Source organism: Epinephelus moara, chromosome 2 (assembly GCF_006386435.1).
Source record: "Epinephelus moara isolate mb chromosome 2, YSFRI_EMoa_1.0, whole genome shotgun sequence".
NCBI lineage: Eukaryota > Metazoa > Chordata > Actinopteri > Perciformes > Serranidae > Epinephelus > Epinephelus moara.
Genome location: NC_065507.1, coordinates 39,464,891 through 39,470,562, shown reverse-complemented (window position 1 = coordinate 39,470,562; position 5,672 = coordinate 39,464,891).

Here is a 5,672-nt window from a genome sequence, read left to right as displayed (position 1 = left end):
AAAAGATGCTAGGATTACACAGTCACTAGTTTGGGTGCATAAATAGTAACTAACATGCACTAGGGCCCGTTACAATAGCATGCACTGGGGCCCACTGTTACCAATTAATGCCACTGGCTAGAAGTCACCTACATAAAAGCATGGGTGGTGTTTTTTTTTTTTTTTACTAAGACAGCGTGCTTTTCCTGCAAGGATGAATGGGATATGCACATTTAGTCAAAAAGTCAATTAATCATTGGTACTCTCGCACCAGAAATATTTGTTGCTTGAACTTAATATTAAAAATATTATTATTTATATTATGTACACATTTAAATTACATAATACAGATTCTGATGGCTGATTTTTTTAAAAATGTTTTTTACCATAGGACAGGCTGTTTACTATGCACATCAAGTGCCACTGTAATAATCAGGCATGATTCTTTAAGATTTATCTTCCTAAAGCATATTGTTTTCAATAAATGCTAAAATAAATATGTTAAATAAATATGGTCACTACTGGCTCCAAAAAACCAAGCTGGCAACAGCCCAAATGCCAAACTCAAGGCCTCAAAACGGCAGTCCACAAACCACTGGGCAACATCACAGTTGCTACGTCCATTGTTTATAGAGTCTATGGATAGATGCAATATTTTTTTTTCCGGACAATGTTGAAACGTATAACCTTTAAACTTAATTTAAAATGTGCTCAATTTGGACTGTTCTCTGAGTGTGTTCTTATTAATAGATTAGTTGACTAGTCTTAGTTTAAACTTCTGTACAAATGTCACATAACTTAGTCATTAGGAACATCCCTACAGGAAAATGATATGAAAAGTTGTTGTTTTTTTACCAAGGTATCACTGCCATTTCCAGCAAGACTTGTGCCCCCAAACTGGAAATTCTAAGCTGAAACATGATCTTATCCTAATAACAAAGTGGTTTTTGTACCTAATCATAACTACACCTTAACCATAGTTGCTGAAATGCAAAGTTTTAACATACCTAATAATATATAACGATGTGCAAATGCATCATATCTGTGGTCTGTTGAAAAATACAATGCCAACATTTATTCTGGTGATTGGGTTGGATAGTAGATAGATAGAACTAAACCAGTTTATACATGTCTGGATGATAACTGTGTTTTCCCACATATTTATATAAGTTAAGGCTATCAGTTTATTCCTGATAAACACCTACTGACATATTTGCCCTGCTTTTTTCTAGATAATTCTAGCAGCGCATGTGTGATAAGACGTGCTCCCTGTAGCTCAGTCTGCATGGCTCCACCCAGACACACACATAGACACGCTTTATTTCCCCTATTTGCAGAAATGTTATGTTCGCTGTGAAACGATTGGTTTTGTCCATCAGAGATAGAGCTGTATAGTGACATGTTCAAACTCTCATGAGATTGCGTTCACTTTTATCTGCACATTTGACACGCTTTTCCTTTGAATTACAGCTCCAGCAAGCAGTTTGTGTGTGTGTGTGTGTGTGTGTGTGTGTGTGTGTGTGTGTGTGTGTGTGTGTGTGTGTATGACTGTGAGGAGGATTCTTTTCTGATCTTGAACCAGATTGTGTGTGCAGTCTAACACGTAAGACATTCCTCCTCCACAGCAGCTCACTGCGTCTCTCTTACCTCAGCTCCCCTCTGATCCACAGGGGAACACTAACGGTTTACCATGTGTCGCACATGGACCATTCTACTCCTGGGATTATGACGTGTCATGAAAACCAGACTGAACAAAATAAGTGAAATTAACAGTAAATGAAGAACCGAAGCCTGCCAGTTGTTGTTTTTTTCTTCTCTGCCTGCTCCACCCTCCTGTCCTTGAGAGCCCATAACACAGCGATGACTCACTTCCTCTATTTTCACTGAGTCTCAAATTCTCATGCAGCCATGTAACGATACAGAGGTAATAAAGACATATTACAAATTAAATTGGAATATTTCCCATGTGACACCGCCTCTGAACAAAGCGTAAAAATACTAGATGTCACACGTGATGCAGGTTCTGTTTTCTTGAAGCAGAGCTACACACCCATCAAACACATTTATCAGTACTAGTCATTATGCACTAGAGGCTAGTTAGTTTTAGCAGCTGGTATGTTAAATGTTTAGTACTCAGTTAATGAAAAGTTCCCTGCACCCAGACAGAAGCAGAGCTCTATGATCTGTAGTCTTCAGTGTGAGTCATCTGTGATGTCCAAGTCAATAATAAACCCGATCACAGCTCATGTGCACACTGAGCACAGTGTGTGTGTGTGTGTGTGTGTGTGTGTGTGTGTGTGTGTGTTTTAGATGCTGGTAGATTTCCATTCAGCTGATAGGAGGATCTCTGAAGGCCATTAAGTACTTTTCCCATTCCTGCTGTCAGAGTTTTACACTGTGTGTCTGGATACTTTCATCTGTCATTGTCACATTGTACCCTTTGGTGACAAAGCAATGTTGATTTCAGACAGATTCAAAGTGTAAATTGAAACATGCAGTTCCTATTTTTATCCTGTAACATAAACTTCATTTATTAATACATGAATTATCTGTTTCATTTAGTCGGTAGTTTGGCCGCTCGATCCCCAGCTCCTCCAGTGTGCACGTCAAAGTGTCCTTAGCCCAAATACTGAACCCCAAATCTCTCCTGATGGCTGGTCCATCAGTGGCGGAGCTTGTGAATGTTTATTGAGTCGTCTCGGCCACCAGTGTGTAGTGTAGAAGCTAGAAAGGTGCTATACAAGTGCAGTCCATTTCCCTTCTTTTTTTGTTTGCGATTTTATCTCTGTAATAATCAAATTAGCAGCAGCACCTGTGACTGACAAACAAATATCTCACAGTGACTAACGGTAACTATCATTTCATATTACACTGATATGAAAAATATCACCAGTGTGAGTTCTACATTAAATAATCTGTTGTTACTGTATTGTTGTTCTGGAGGCTCACAGTGCACATTCATTCTTGGGAATTGGGACAAAACCTTATTTTGGGGGTTTTCTTTTTTACTTGTCAGCACTAAATCTTGTAATGGACCATCCTCCCAGCAACTGAATTTTCTCTTAAATAGTAGGAATGCATGATATTGGATTTTTGTACCGATATCCGATATGCTGATATATAATAACTTATTTAGCCAATAACCAATACTTATATCGATATATATCCACTTTTTTCTCCACCTAATTTTCGTGATCATCAAGTCTCTTCTGTAGTGGAATTAACATCATATTATGCATGTATACTCTTATCATTATGGTCCACCATTAGATGGAGACATGAAATGCAATGCTTTTCAATGTATGTAATATTCATTCATTTCGCAAAACAAGAAAAAAAAAAAGCATGTTGGCGAGTTCTCTTTTAAACCATAATTCTTATGTAGTTTGGATTTAGGAAGGCTATGGAGTTGACCTGTTATAGTTGAGACACACCTGATAGCAACTTTAGTTAATAAATGTATCATAAAGTAGAAAGCTTAACAGTACATGAGCAGCATTACCACCTTTTTGTAGGACAGGAGCCAGTGGGATATAGCTAACACCCTTTTATGCCTGATTAAATGATGTTTTTGTAGAAATCTGACAAAGTTGACAGAAATCTGGGACCATCATTTTCATAAAAATATTCATTTAAAAACAAAGATGACATGTTTACACTGATGTTATCTGTACATACTGTACGTTTTTAACACATTTTTTTTTATTGTTTGAAGTTGTGAATTCTTGTCTGGGACAAGGCTTTTATCTGGCAAGTTTAGAAGTTAAAAATGAAAGCAGATCAAAATATTCTATAAATAATTTCTATTTCATATAGAAATTGTTTAGGAAATAATGTTTCACCCAAGGCACAGAATTCATGTGTTGATAAGTTATATTATTTTAAGGGTTTTTTGATAGGAAGTGAGTTGTCCCAGTTCTCAAGAATGGTTGTGGAAGAACACATTACTAAAACCTATTGCTTTATTTGCCACCCACCTGTACACACTGGGGCATTATGGCAACATGTAACAAGTTTTCACATATGGAATCTTCTAATAAATACTGCCTCTGTGTTGTTAGTTGCAGTGCAAATCTGTGTTCAAATCAGTTTAAACAAACATTTTCCTGTCATTTAGGGCAAAACACAGGAGTCATTTGAGTCATATGTGGTAAAACAATTCATAGGTACTGCTCTGTAAATCTGATACAGGCTGTATGTATTTTTCATTTGTAATAAAAACAAAATATAATGTCCACGAGACTGGAAAGAGACCAAAAACTCCATCAGCCTCTAGCTGATACCCCCAGACTACACTGAATTTACTAAAAGGACAATTTACTTTTACATTATTACTGTACATAAACATCCATCTATCTCCAATTAATCCATAATCTGATCATTTCATACAGCCAAAAGTCTGGCTGCTCCCTTTATGGTCAAAGTCCAAGACTGTGCTTCAGGAAAGCAGGTGCAGCCGTTATGTACTTTGGAATCCATATCTCTCCAACTCTCAACAACTTTATAAACTCAATTTACCCCATCCCCCACTTCGGACTATCAGAGATGACCTGAAAACATGGACCAAGCTCCCAATCTCCCTCACTGTCCAAATGTCAACTCTAAATGAATATGCTCACAAAGATCAACTTTTTTGGTCTTTTCCATGACTTCCAGTGCACACATCCATAAGCTGACACTGTCTCAACCCAATCACCACAAAAATGCTGGCGTTGTTCATTTCTGCAAACCATTGACTTGTTATATTTGTACATTATTAGATAGCAGATACAGTAAGATGTTTATTTCCTTTTGTTTAAACAATGCTGTGGTCAACATGTGGTGAGGTTTAGGTTCAAAGACCATTTGGTTATGGTCAGTATTGGGCAAGTTACTTTCAAAATGTAATATATAAAAATGTGTTATGTGACACTTGAAATGTAATGGTATTGCCCAAAATCCTGTTGGTAACACGTTATGTTACTTTGTTATTTTTGTAACCTGTTCCCCTTAACACTGGTTATGGTTAGGAAAGGATCATGGTTTGCCTTAAAATACCAAGCAGCTCCAAGGGTGAGAAATGAAACCAATGCCAAAGTGCCAAAAACTGCAGTTCATCGAATGACCACTTGTGGCTAGCTCCAAAACAGTCAATCTCCACAGACCCACATGTTAAAATGTCCGACTTTACTGCAGAAAAACAACAACATGTGGTACCAAAAACAGTTTTGGTCTCTATAGCTAATTTCAACAATTTTCAAGAATTTGATCAAACCCGAGAGCCGAAATCAGATCACATTACTTCTGAGCAACTGTGCCCATTTGTTCCAAATAGTTAATTTGGGTCAGAGTGATTCAGATTTGGAAATCCCATGTTTTGTTATCCAGGATCAACTAATCCATCTTACTTTTGAGCCAGTTTTTTCCTCGATCCAAATACAAACTTTTCAAGATTACCAAATCTGGGGAACCAGTGTTCTAAATGAGACTACATATCACAATGTAAGCAGTCTGCCAAAAAACACACTGCAATTACCACTTATTACCATAGGTGGTGCCAAAATCTGAACGGTAATACAGTAAGATTACTTCTTAACAACTGGGCCATGTTGACTGGACTGGAAAAGCCATACCCCCCCCCCCCCCACACACAAAACCTGCATGTTGTTTTAAGACTTATTAGAGACTTTGTCTCAAATGAATAACCACCTTCG